General features: G+C 42.4%; 1 long non-coding RNA gene across 1 annotated transcript in view; it reads left to right on the top strand.

Annotated features, from left to right (window-relative positions):
* Positions 1–13,096, top strand: part of LOC125929548 (uncharacterized) — an 80,607-nt gene extending 67,511 nt beyond the window's left edge. The window contains exon 3 of the long non-coding RNA XR_007459902.1: positions 12,788–13,096. This is a non-coding gene — a long non-coding RNA (uncharacterized LOC125929548). The remainder of the gene's footprint in view (positions 1–12,787) is intronic.
* The last annotated feature ends 1,636 nt before the right edge of the window (positions 13,097–14,732 follow it).

Raw genomic sequence — 14,732 nt, 5'->3', positions numbered from 1 at the left:
ATTTGGGTCATTCAGTTAAATGCTTTTTATATATCTCTGCCAGATCTTAAACATTTTTCATTACATTTGTTCCTGAGACAGATAATGTTGCTATTACACATAGAATCTTAGTTGTATTTCCTGTTTTTTGCTAGTGCAGAGAGATGTCATTAATTTTATAGAGATATATTCCACACTCTTGTTCAATTCTCATATTAAGCTACTTGTGGACTATTTTATGTGTTTTCTTTCTATACATACTTTTTTTGTCATCAGTAGATGATGTGAGTTTGGTTTCTTCCTTTCTAGTATTTAGACATTCATTTACTTTTCTTACGTTATTTCATAAGCTAGAACCTCCAAAACATTGTTGAAAAAAATAACTTTCTTTTCTTGATTTTGGTTCCAAGAGAAATGCTTTGTGTTTTCTCTTGTTTTGTTTTGTTTTGTTTTGTTTTGTTTTGGGAGAGAGAGCATGCGCAAGCAGGGGAGAGGGGCAGAGAGAGAAGGGGAGAGAGAGAGAGAGAGAGAGAGAGAGAGAGAGAGAGAATATCTTAGCAGGCTCCACGCTTAGCACAGAGCCTGACACAGGGCTCAGTCCCACAACCCTGGGATCATGACCTGAGCCACAATCAAGAGTCGGACGCTCAACCAACTGAGCCACCCTGGTATCCCTAAAAGAAATGTTTTTTAACATTTCAACTTTGAGTCTGATGTTCAGTTAAAGGTTTATGCAGATATTGTGGGGGCTTTGTTGTGTGTGTGTGTGTTTCTTTTTAATTAAGAAAGTTGTTGGGGCGCCTGGGTGGCTCAGTCAGTTAAGCATCCGACTTCAGCTCAGGTCACAATCTCACGGTCCATGAGTTTGAGCCCCGCGTCGGGCTCTGGGCTGATGGCTCAGAGCCTGGAGCCTGTTTCCGATTCTGTGTCTCCCTGTCTCTCTGCCCCTCCCCCATTCATGCTCTGTCTCTCTCTGTCTCAAAAATAAATAAAAACGTTAAAAAAAAATTTATAATTAAGAAAGTTGCCTTCTAGTCTTAAAATTTACCGTGAATTTTTATGGTATGTTTTACGGTAAATGTTTGCTGAATTTTATTTAATGCTTTTTAACCAGGTTAATTTATTTCCTATATTTTGTTGACTTAGTGATTTAGTACACTTTCCAAGGGTGAACCAAACTTGCTCTCCTTCTTGATTGAGATACGTTATTTCTTTTCATATGTTGACAGATTTTGTTTCCTTAAGATTGCACTTAGAATTGTGTTTATGATCCTCAGTGCATTTGGGCTATTACTTTTCTTCTCTCACACTGTTTTTGTCTAATTTTGGTGTCTGGGTTTTACAAGCCTCATAAAAATGAGTTGTGGGGTGGTCTCTCTTTCCCTGTTTTTGAAGAGATCCCGTATGAGTGGATGTGTTGGGGGAAAAGACCTTTTTTTTTTGAGAGAGAGAGAGAAAGAAGTTGCCCACGCACATGCACACGCAAGCGAGGGAGGGGCAGAGGGAGATTGAGAGAGAATCGTAAGCAGGTTTCACGTTCGGCACAGAGCCTGACGTGGGGCTCGATTCCATGACCATGATATCATTACCTGAGCCAAAGTCAACAATCAGACGTTTACCCGACTGAGCCACCCAAGTGCCCAGGGGAGAAGACTTTTTAACTGAATCAACCTCTTTGATGATGTTAGGATACGATAGATTACAAAAATGGCCACAATCCTTCATTCTTCTCTATATCTATGACCTGTCACCAAACAGAAAGTACCTATATCCTCACCTTTAGAATCTGGGCTGGCCTTTGTGAGCTTCTTGGCCAACAGAATACAGTTCTTCTACCGTACTGTTTTCAAACACAGGTGGTAGAGGCCTTTTGCACGTCTGCTCGCTCTCTCAGAACCCTGCCCAACCCCATGAACAAGCTCAGCCAAGCCTGTCAGAGGATGAGGGGCCATGTGGAGGGCAGTTCCGATGTCTCAATGGAGGCCACACCATACCATCCTGCAGCCAGCTGCCCTTAAAACATGTGTGAGAGAGAGTTCAACCTCAATTGGTAGCCGTACCTACCCAATCTGCAGCTGGCCAAAGACGTATGAGTAAGCCTAGCCAAGACCACAGGAACAACTCAGCTAACCCATGGACTTCTGAGCAATAACACATACTTATTTAAGTCACGGAGTGGTAGGGCGGTTTGTAGATTACTCATGCGTGGCACCAGTCACATTTTTTTGTTTCTTGAGTCCATTTGGGTAATTTATACTTTTCTAAGAACACATCCATCTCACCTGAACTGTTACAATTTATTGACATGAAATTATTCACACAAGTCTCCTAGTTTCATTTTTTCTTGCATTCATCATTTCCCCCCTTATGATTGTTTTGTTTGGGTCTTCTTTTTATTTTATCCATCTCGTAAGAGACTCTCAGTTATATCACTTTAATAAGTCAACCAATATCTGTGTGTGGCGATCCTCTCTATTGTATATCTGTGTTACCATTCATTAGTGTCTGTCTTTTTGTTATTATGTCCCTCACTCAACTTTCTCTGGCTTTTTTCTGTTTTTGTTTGTCCGTGTTGTTTTTTCTAAAGTGTGTGTTAGTTCATCTGTTTGCAGCCTTTCCTATTTTTAAATAGAATCATCGAAGGCTGCAAACATGTCATAAAGAGCTACAAAGAACACTTCAGCTGCATCGTACAAGTTTCACATGCAGTGAAACTTTCATTATCAGTCATTATCAGTCGCTGATAATGCCCCTTGTCTTTTCTTCTTTGACATATGCACCATTGAGAAGTGGGCTTTTAATATCTAAATGAATGAAGGGTTACACTTTTGTTATTAACCGCTAACTTTACTTTTTTTTTTAAGTTTATTTATTTATTTTGAGAGAGAGAGAAAGTGCAAGTCAGGGAGGGGCAGAGAGAGGAAGAGAGAGAGAAAATCCCAAGCAGGCTCTGCACTGTCAGTGTAGAGCCTGATGCAGGGCTCTATCTCGCAGACCATGGCATCATGACCCAAGCCGAAATCAGACGCTTAACCCACTGAGTCACCCAGGCGTCCCAGCTTTTTTTTTTTTTTTTTTTTAATATAAGTAGACTCCATGCCCGGTGTGGAGCCCAATGCCGGGAACAAACTCACGACCCTGAGATCAAGACCTGAACTGAGATCAAGCGTTGGGACACTTAACTAACGGAGCCACCCGGATGCCCTGTGGCTTTACTTTTCGTAGACAGTGCTGCATCCAACTTGCAGTGACACACAAGATGTGATTGTTAGAGATTCAGGAATTTTTCAAACCTATTGTTAACACATTGATAGCCTGAAATCAGCTGTAGTAGGAATATCTATACGACAGAAATCTGGAAACATTACAAAGCAGGGCCCCTCCCCCCCCCCCCCCCCCCCACAGCGGTAGTTTACCAGCATGCTATTGTCTGTATGATACCAACAGCTTGGAATGTGTTGATACTTGCTCTGGGCCCCAGCACACAGCCAAATGTTACATATGTTGCCTGTATGCGCACAAAGAAAGGCTTCTTCTAGTCGCTAGTAATAATACTCTGCGCGTTCACCAAAGTAGTCTCCGCTATTCTATATGCATGTTTGAAATTCCTTTATTATATTTTTTATTTCTACTATCTACCTTTATCAATTATTGATTAAGAAGTTTTGGGGTGCCTGGATGGCTCAGTTGGTTGAGCGTCTGACTTCAGCTCCGGTCATGATCTCACGGCTCGTGAGTTCCAGCCCCGTATCAGGCTCTGTGCTGACAGCTCGGAGGCTGGAGCCCGTTTAGGATTCTGTGTCTCCCCCTCGCTCTCTGCCCCTCCCCCACTCGTGCACCATGCGCGCGCGTGCGCTCTCTCTCTCTCTCTCTCCCTCTGTCTCTGCTCCTACCCCATTGCACTGTCTCTGTCTCTTTCAAAATGAATGAACTTAAAAGAATTTTTTTTTTTAAGTTTTTACTCACTGTAGTAGGGGACTTATTCATTTATCTTTGTGGTCTTGAACCTCTTGCTTTAGATATTTTGAAGTTATATTATTGGAAACGTAAGTTTAGAATTCTTGTTTCTTTCTTATGAATTGAAACTTTTGTCAAAATATAGTGACCCTCTTTATCCCTGGAAGCGTTATTTCTACAAGTACGGGCTCCCATATTTCTTTAGGTTAGTCCCCCTTTCATTTTCAATCTTTTTGTATTGCTGGACTGTTTTGATGTCACCTAATAAAGTCTGATTTCTTCCTGAAATGTTCAGTTTCTTTTTTATTTGATTGTGACTACTGATGTATTTGGGCTTATTCCTATGATCTTTTAAGCTTTCAGTTGAACACATTCCACTTCAAATGGGGGCGGGGGTGGGGGGGAACTTTCTTAATCACATCTTGCCCTCTCCACCAGCTTGGGAATTTTATTTTGTTTCTCCTCTCATTTATGGTAACTTTGTTTCCTAATGTTGTAGTGGTTTTGATTGTGAATGTTATTTCCGGATATTTTCTGAAAATTGGGTTGAAACCAGGTTGTGTTTCTGCACAGGTTTGAGATTTTCGTTCTACCCGCCACCTTACCCCTAAAGTTCCATTTTTAGTATGAGGTCCTCTGTTAATAGTGTGGATCCAATCCCAAACCTGCCAATTGCCTTTACCATGGGTTTATGATAAGGAATTCTCAAGGAATTCTCTTTTTTCTTCACCCAAAGGTTGAGTCAGACATTATACCCCCAGTGTCCCCCATGGTGAGGGTTTGGTGTTTTTTGTTTTGTTTTGTTTTGTTTTGTTTTGTTTTTATAGTTCACTCACCAGGACTGTTGACCTTTTGTTTCTGGATTTATGTAAAGGTTCATCAATCCAATCTTATGTCCCGCCTCTTGTCCCCGAAATGTGGCTGATTAAAACCCAGGATTTAGGCTGCTGGAGGCAAGATTTACCCTACACCAAATGCTAACTCCAGAGTTAGCTCTCCCCTGATCATTTTGCTTTCTGGTCATTTCTGGCCTCCACAGAATTCTCATCCCCTCCTGTCCAGGCAACCATGTTTTTTGTTTGTTTTTTAGTGTCTTACTATTTTTTAACAAAAACCAGAAATCCCTCCCTGATTTTTCTGTTTCTCAGTCTCTTATTTATTTCCTTTGTAACGCACAATTTATCGTTATGTGTTTACCTGTTTACGTTCGGTCTTTCTCACTACAGTGTATCATGCATGACAGTGGCAGCCCACCCTGGTCTCCTCTTTAGCTTTGTAACTTTAGCACCCAGCTGGCATGACGAGGCTCTCAGTACATTCTTATTAAACTTACCTGTAAGCGAATGAATAGATGGACGCAAGACCAGCGTGATGGGGAGCTAGTATCCGGTGATAAAGAGACGGTGGGTCCTTGGAGAAGGTACTTGCTCCACACCTTACATTTGAGGGGAGTGAGAAGGCAGCTGCATGCAGCTGGTGAATCTAGTGGACGCTGTGCAGAAAGCTACATGCAGGCCGAGTATCCAGCCGCCAAATGGGAGGAATCTGTGGTCCTGCCATCAGGGTGGCAGGTGTCATAGTGAGTGCGAAAAAAAGGGTTTTACTGGCTGAGGGTGTCTAAAAATACTCACTGTCTTTATGCGATCTACATATTCCAACTTCGATGACCGTGTTGTAAAGTGTTTTCAGCTCCTTTGTCTTTTTTTTTTTTAATGTTTATTTTTGAGAGAGCGCAAGTGAGGGAGGGCAGAGAGAGGGGGAGAGAGGATCCGAAGAGGGCTCTGCGCTGACAGAAACGAGCCAGACACTGGGCTCCAAGTCACAAACCGTGAGACTGTGACCTGAGCTGAAATCAGAGGCTCAACCAACTGAGCCACCCAGGTGCCCCTCCTTGGGTCTTAATATACGTTTTTTTAAAGGCTTGGTGTGCTAATCGAGGTTAGCAAAGGGGCTGGAGCCCCCAAGGAAATCATGTACAACGTGATAAGAAAGTACTGGCCGTACTGTTTACCCTCTGACCACCCTACTCCCAGTTTCTGCGCCAACAGGTCTTACTTATTTTAAGATTAAAGCACATCACCAGTGGACATATAGTTATTGCTTTATGGTGAAATACAAACACGTAAGCCAGAGGCATCAGTGGATTCTGTCATCTTTGAAAAATGATTTATTTTTTTTTATGGGCTTTGTTTTTCACTCATGGGTAACCTGATAGCATTTCAGAGCCTGAAATCCTTCCCTAAGCTAAAATAACCTGTTGAAGGTAAGTGTAAACCAAGTCTAGGCTAGAAGAGCAGAGAATTTTTTTTTTTTTCTGAAAGTTCCTTAAATCTAGAGACATGTCTGGTCATACTCTTGCAATACAGAAAATAAATCATAATTGGATTCCATTGAGTTACATATGACCCTGAAATTGACTAACTGTATTACCTTAGAGAAACCTAAGGCTCATAAACTCACTAATTAATACATTCACTCTAGGCTCTGTGCCCTCGTTAGTCAGTTATGGTGCTCCTACATAGGCCTCAGAATCCTTCTTAACACAGAACAACCAGACAAACCTCAGTGGCATTTCTGGTTCTTCCTGAGTAAAAGCATCAACACCCATTTGCCATTTTGCCAGCTAAGCAAATGCTAAATTAATCGCTTTAGTGTAAGTTGTGGATTTGTTCCCGGGTAACTTAATACTTGGCAGTTGAGGGGTTGATCTCCAAAGCTTGGTGATACTTGTTCTCCATGTTTCTCTTTCACATAAATCATCTTTTTTGTTTTTCTTTTATTCTGCCTCTATCCTACCATAGCTTATTTCCTTCTGTCTCTTTCTAGTAGTTCAGAACCCAGTCCTAGAACTCCCAGTTCTAGGAGTGCCTGGGTGGCTCAGTCAGTTAAGCATCTGACTCTTGATTTCAGCTCAGGTCATGATCTCGCATGAGATCATGGGTTGTGGGTTCAAGTCCTCTGTTGGGTTCTTCGCTGCCACCACAGAACCTGCTTGGGATCCTCTCTCTCTCTCTCCCCTCTCCCCCCTGCTCATGCTCTCTCTCTCTCTCTCCCTCAAAGTAAATAAAACAAAACTTAAAAAAGAAAATTCCTTTAAAAAATTAATAGTTCAAAACAAAAATAATATTATTTACAAATTAAGGTAATTCCTAACAGCAGAGAAATGTGCAATCAGGTAAATGAAATTGACTTATTTTCCATAAAATGAATTTAGTGGCTCCTGTCCCTCCTGAACATGCTGGAAGGAGATAAGTTCTATACAGCAGCAGCAAAAGTTGTGATAACAATCAGCAAGTGATTTTTTTTTTTCCCACAGTGAAGAGATTTTCCATCAGATTTCATTTGACCTTGAACACTGTGTTAGCAATGAATAATTAATGGTACTTACTACAGTGATGCCCCACTTAACTGACATTATCAGGGAATTAGATGCCCTAAATGAGTGAATTGGCCAGATAGGAAGACTTGCCCCCTTTTTGCACACACACACACAAATCTTTTTTGTAACCATTTCTGGTTCTTTTGTTTTTTAAACGTGTGGCAAACTTTTGTGGCCTGTTGACATTCTCTGAAACGTATTTATTCATTCAATAAATACTTAGTGAAGCCTAGTATGTATCAGGTACTATGCCAGACGTGGGCAATATAACATGAATGGACAGAGTCCCTGTCCTTATGAAACCTATGTTTGGGGGGAGAAGAGAGAGAAACAAGGAATCGTGCTGGAGTGCTCGGATAGGAGCAGCAAAGACTTAAGGGCCCACGTGGGCAGCTCAGTCGGTTGCGCATTCGACTTTGGCTCAGGTCACCATCTCACGGTTCGTGAGTTCAAGCCCCGCATCAGGCTCGCTGCTGTCAGCCTGTTAGTGCAGAGCCCGCTTCAGATCCTCTGTCCCCCTCTCTGTGCCCTTCCCCGGCTTGCCCTCTTCCCCCCAAGAATAAATAAAAATAAAAATAAATAAAAATAAAATAAAATAAAAACTCAAGAACTACACTGGACCGAGCATCAAAACCAGTTGAACTCAAAGTTGGCTAAGTTCTCCAGGACTGTTTGCCACTAACTGGCATCTGATTTCTGTGGCTTGAGTTCTTGTGATTGATCCTGGTAACTTTATCTTCTTTAAATTTGCCTATAGTTTCTTGCTGCTTGCTAAATGTGTCGTGCCGCTCCTACTATTTTTTGTACCGCAGTAAGGTGCATATGAAGTGGTGAAACTGAGGAAGGCAAATACGTGGTATGTTCATTATCTATTACTGCGTAACAAATTATCGTACAGTGCATGGGGGTCAGGAATCGAGCACGCTTAGCTGGACCCTCTACTTCAGGCTGTCTGGCATGGCCGTATACCCTCGAGGCATCCAGCCAGGCTGGGGTCTCATCTGAAGGCAGGACTCCGTTCCTCAAGGAATGTTGGACAGAGAACATCAGTTTCTTGCCAGCTCTTGTCTGGAGGCCACTCTCCGTTCCTTGTTACGTGAGCCTCTCCAAAAAGGCAGCTTGCTTCATGAAAGCCATGGAGAGAGAGAAAGAGAGAGAGAATCTGCTAGCAAGATGGAAGTCACAGTCTTTTGAAACCTAATCACAGAGGTGACATTCTTTCACTTTTTCTGTATTCTGTTGATTCCAAGCAAGTCACTAAGTCTTGCCTACGCTCGACGGGAAGAATACCAAGAAGGGGATGCCTAAGGGCCACCACAGAGGCTGCTTGCCCCCGTATACCAAGCATTTTATCATCATTGTTCCCAGGGCCGTAACAAACCTCACTAATCCGTCATGGCACTCTCAACCGCTGAGCCCCAAAATGGCTTCCACTGAGCCCCAAAATGGCTTCCAGATCCTGCTTAATGGAGGACTCCAAGAGGCCCATTACCAACCAGTTGGTGAGGTAAGGCCAGTTTGCCTTCTCCTCCTTACACAATGACCATTCCAAGTACTTGTTGGGGGGAAAATACTTAGGTCAAGAATCTGGACAGAGATGGGGGCGCCAGCTGGAAGCAGATCTACAACATGACACAACAATAGCCATCATTTGCCAAGTCAGGGGGAAGGAAGCAAAGCCTGTAGCAGAAATCAACTGATCGAGACTTGAAGGCAAATATTTCACAGTAAGGACCTTGAATTGAGAGATACGTATCCCAACGTGCAAGAGCCCAAACGAGATGGGATCATATATGGTTGGACGAAGGCGAGAAGAATCCAGTCTTGCCCGGTACAGGGGTTATCCCCTTGGCTACACTGAACAAGAGTCATCATCATTTTTCTCAATGAAAAATACCAAATTTGAACATCAGATGTCATGGCCTATCCTTATATGTCTTCTTATGCCTGTCTCAGATTTGGGGGTTTCCCTCTCTTGTCTGTGGTAGTGTTACTCAACCTTCCTTCATCCACCCTCCCTTTGCATAAACATAAAAAAAAAAAGCTCATTATCTGGCTGCCAAGGAACTTCTCCATTCCCTTCTTCGACAGTCACTCACATATCTCTCCATGTTTTTATTAGTATTACAAAGTGAGGACCTTCTCATTCTTTTTTATTTAATGTTTATTTATTTATTTAGGGGAGAAAGAGGTCGAGCGCAACAGGGGGGAGAGGCATAGAGAGAGAGAGAGAGAGAGAGAGAGAGAGAGAGAATCCCAAACAGGCTCTGTAATGTCAGCACAGAACCACGAGATTATGACCTGAGCGGAAATCAAGAGTCAAGTGCTTAACTGACTGAGCCACATTCAGAAAAACTTCAGTAATAGCACGAGTTCCTGTGTACTCTTCACTCAGACTCTTCATATTTCCCTTATTATCCTCTTTTTAAATGTTTTTAAATGTTTATTTTTGAGAGAGAGACAGAGCGTGAGCAGGGGAGGGGCAGAGAGAGAGGGAGACGCAGAATGTGAAGCAGGCTCCTGCTTCAAGGGCTCAAACCCACAAACTGTGAGATCGTGACCTGAGCCGAAGTCTGACCCTCAACCGACAGAGCCACCCAGGTGCCTCTCCCTTATTACCCTCTTAATATGTATACTTATATTTGTTTTCCTGAGCCATTTAAAAGTACCTTGCAGGGGCGCCTGAGTGGCTCTGTCGGTTGCGTGTCCAACTTTGGCTCAGGTCATGATCTCACGGTTCCTGACTTTGAGCCCCGTGTGGGGCTCTGTGCTGACAGCTCGGAGGCTGGCGCCTACTTGGGATTCTGTGTCTCCCTCCCTCTCTGCCCGTACCCTGCTTGCGCTCCGTCTCTCTCTCTCTCTCAAAAATAAATAAACATTAAAAGAAAAAATGTTAAAGTAACTTGCAGAGATGATACCCCATTACCCCTTAATATTCTAGCTTATGTTTCCTTACATAGCCAGATACAGCCATGAAACAATAGCTTCTGATCTGCAGATTTCCGTAGCATTTCACAAATTATCCCAATAAGGTCCTTTACAGGCCAGCTCCAACCCCAGCCACATGTGGCATTTAGCTGTCAAATTCTCTCACTTTCCGTGGCTGGGCATTTTTGAAGAATACAGGCCAGTTACTTTGCAGAACATTCCTCAGTTTGGGTGTATCTATCTCAACGTGTTTCCCCACGATTAGATGCAGGCTTTGCTTTTTTAGGCAGAACCAGCAGAAAACGCTAGTATGTTTTTCTCAGTGCATCCTCTCGGTCGGTACCCACCCATATATAGTGTCTGTCCATACGGAGCATCTGCTAGCGTCTCCATGGTAAAGTTAATTTATTTACAAGTATTTTGTATTTGGAAATTAATGAGTAATTAATCCGTGTTTTACGGAGAAACGTTTTGAGATCCTGTAGCTGCCCCGTTCCTCATCGGACTATGCCCCAGCACTTCTGGCCTCTGCTGACGATTCTCGTCTGAATCTGTTATTACTCTCATAGCTTTGCCACGAAATTCTGTTAAGGGTGACTTTGGCATGAATGGTTTTAAAGGAATAATTTCCAGATTGTCGGCTCCCCTCTAGATGATTCTAAAACTGCTGTCTGAGACCAGGCTGGTTCTCCTTTGGTGGGGGGAGGGGGGCATAACTTCAGGGTGTCCTTCCTGCAGGACTCCACAAACACAAAGGGACGGATGCCCCAGCTGGTCCCCTCTCCAACCTCCCTTTGAGAGCTGCTTCTTGTCCCCTTTTACAAAAGAAAGGCCTACCTCTCACCCAGTCCCTGAATCTTACTGTGGTGCAGTCCCCCAGGCTACAGACAATCCGGGACTCCAAACAAAGGGGTGATTCAGAATCTAGCTGTTAGTGTTGAGAAAGTGAATGATTCTAATGATTGGGTTACAAATCCTTTTCAACTCTTTGCTTTCAACAAAATTGAAGAAGGATCTGATGGAGTTGTCAGTTAGTAGATCATTAAAAATAATTTTTGATGATAGATCGCCATATGATTTTTTGGCAAATACCCCAGAAGAGTTTAAAGAATTGAGTGATGTTGCTATAAGGAAACTCTGTCCTTTCCCACTACTTATGTGAACAAAGTTTTTCAGTGTTTGCAAGTATGACTAACGGGGGAAAAAAAGGAATAAAACTGATCCTGGACTCTATCTCTTTTGGACAATAAGAAATATTCAGGAGTTAATAGAAGGGAAAAGTCCCCTTCTCATTTCAGATATATGCTTCCATTAAAATTGTGCTTCCCATGTTTCATAATTATTTATAAAAATGTATAATGTATTTGTTGTTTTGAGCAATGAAGTACAAATAAAAATAGTTGTAATGATAATTCAACACAGAGGAAACTGTTTAACATTTATAGCATCAAATTCACAGAAGATATTAAAGGTTTCAAAGCTTAACTTTGTACAGAAACCTGATCCAGAAAATTGTAACAGAGGGATCAATAAAAAAGCCTCTCAAGCGTTAAAATACGTTACGTTGTAGTAAATTCTGTGCAGGGACTGGAATGGAAACAGAAAAAAGAGCAATGTGTCACGTCTCCATAATATTTAGCTTCTCCTGTATGAATTTAAAAGAGCGAATAACACTGATTTTATTTTACAGCGTCAACATGAAAGTGTGCTAGAAATTACCTAACGATATAACCTTATGATAAAATAGGTTAGCCTTCCATTTTAAAATGTGAGGAATAAATAGGTTTTCAAAAACTTTGTGGGAGCCGCAAGAACAATGGACGTTGGAAGAACACTGCCAAGGAAGACGCTCCCTCACAGGTATTACTCACAGTATTTCTCTGAGGCTTTGCCTCCTGTTTTCTAGGGCAAACCTTTTGCTTCCTGTCCGGGGTCCCTCCCCACCTTGCTTTGGGAGCCCCACTCACCCATCACATTCGCCCTACCCTTGTCCCTCTGTCGGCTCACCCCCAAAGTCAAAGACCAGCTCACCCCTTGGCGGGAAAGGCTCCCAGATCATCTCCGTAGATACTCAAATTCAAGATCGTCTCCTGAGTATTGCACTTATTATGCGTAGATCCCTAGAACACATGGCCCCTGTCTGAGTGTCCTCAAGATCTCATATCCAAAGAGGAGAAACTCGCCCTGTGGCAGGTGCCCCCTGGTCACGGTTCTGTTTGAACGAGGGCCGTCTCCCTCAGGGCATGGGCACCCTATCAGGCCGGCTGCATTGTGAGTAAAGCACAGTAGAGTCCACGGCCAGAAGGAAGTCCATAGCCATCCCTAAACTGCAGGATCCTTGGTAACGTGCAAATTCCCAGCCCTGGCCCACAGGATAATCTAATTTGGTGAGTGTGGGAGAAAGCCCAGCACACCCGCTTCGGTCCCCGCCAGGTGACTGTGTTGAGTTTTGTCCTGGGGCCTTACTTTGAGTGTCACTGCCTCAGAGTGTGATCTTGCATCCCGATCTGAGCTGCTCAAATCCGTTCTTTTGTTTCTGTTCAGGTACTCGAAATTCCAAAGGGTTCACATGGAATCACAAGTCAGCTGAAGGTAAGTGAGCTGTCAATGTGCAACATTTTTATGTTTGTAGTTTATTCCAGGCTGATTATTTACATCAAATGACTCTATACATTATACTTACAATATCGATTTTAATTGGTAGTCGAATCAAGCACAAAGACAACATTAATATGTAAGTTTAATTGAATTTTTATTCTTTGTTTTTTCTTTAAGTTTATTTATCTTGAGAGAGAGAGAGATTGAGAGAGAGAGGAGAGTTGGGGAAGGGCAGAGAGAAAGAGAAAGAAAGAATCCCAGGCGGGCTCCACATGGTCATCGCAGAGCCCATGTCATGAGACTCCAGCTCATAAACCATGAGATCATGACCTGAGCTGAAGTCAGACACTGAACCACCCAGGCGCCCCTGAATTTTTAAATATTTAGGCTCCAGAAGAGATGCACGAGGGGCGCCTGGGTGGCTCAGTTGGTTAAGCATCAGACTTTGTCTCAGGTCATGATCTTGCGGTTTGTGAGTTTGAGCGCTGAGTCGGGCCCTGTGCTGACAGCTCAGAGCCTGGAGCCTGCTTCCGATTCTGTGTCTCCCTCTCTCTCTGCCTCTCCCCCGCTCACTCTCTGTCTCTCTCTGTCTCTCAATAATAAATAAATGTTAAGAAAAAATTTTAAAAAGAGAGATACGTGAATAAGGAAAGTCAATTTGCAGAAGAAGAGATATAAATGATGAACATATTCTAATTGAGCCTTTCTAATTAAATATAACAGTATTACATGAGAACCATGTAAGAGTATCGATGAAAATCTATGGGGAGGGTAATATCAAACAAAAACTATGGATGAGGACCATGGAACTATAGCACTCTATATCATATATATAGGTCCATGGAATCTATATCCTACCCACGCAATTTGGCCATTCCTGTAAACGTAATTTAAAATTCCGTACTCTTTTAGCCAATAATGCCCTCTCTATAATTCTAGTTAAAGGAAATGCAAAGTTAAAGTCAAATTTGTTCACTCTTTAACTGTATATTAGTTAATGGTAGAACGATAGTAGCAATAGACAGAAAAGAACTGATATAAGGGATTGGGGCAGATTCACTGGAATAATATACAGTTCTTGAAAATGTGATTGTCAAAACACATTTAATGTTACGGGACAGTGTTCGGGACAGAACATAAAGGGATTACAAATGTGTTAAACAGAGGGAAGGGAGGAGGGAGGGAGGAAGGGGGTGAGAGAGAAAGAATGAATCTAAAGCACATATAGGTAAGAAAAAAAAAAGAAGCAGCCATAATGGTGAGATTAAGGGTAACTTTTATTTTCTTATGTACATTTTCTTTAGCTTTGAAATTCTTTGCAATGCATGCATCAGTTTTGTCATCCAAAACAGTATTGCTCTAAAAAGCATGTTAAGTAAGGATTCCAACCTCTAAACTGCTGGTTTTGAGAAAAAAACAAAAAACAAAAAACAAAAACAGACTTCATGGTCCACGGGCAGCATATTTGCACCAAGGACCACAGAACTAGTCCATTCCTCTGTCCCCCAAGTCTATGGACAGCAGCTGAGGCACCTCTCTCTCTCTCTCTCTCTCTCTCTCTCTCACACACACATATACAATTGGAGAAGGATATTCTAGCACCTCCCTCGAGAGCCTCCTTCCTTGCCTTTATTCTGAATAATTTAAACGGAGCTGAAGGAAGCTCTTTTCCATGAGCTGATACTGAAGGGTTGAGAGAACCATGTAACGAGTTACTTTCATTTACCGGTATTATCACGATTAAACGGCCTCTCTTACATTATTCATTCATTCAACAAACAGTTTTGAGTGCCTGTTAGACACTCAGATAGTCACTCTGGTGGAGACGCAGTGGTAGCCATTCATTCATCTGTTTCGTCGGCCAGTGAATCGTATTTCCTCCAGTATTTAC

The sequence above is a fragment of the Panthera uncia genome, chromosome A2 (genome assembly GCF_023721935.1).
Source record: "Panthera uncia isolate 11264 chromosome A2, Puncia_PCG_1.0, whole genome shotgun sequence".
In the NCBI taxonomy this organism is placed as follows: Eukaryota; Metazoa; Chordata; class Mammalia; order Carnivora; family Felidae; genus Panthera; species Panthera uncia.
The sequence above is the reverse complement of the archived record's forward strand: the minus strand, read 5'-3'. Positions and strand labels throughout refer to the sequence as shown.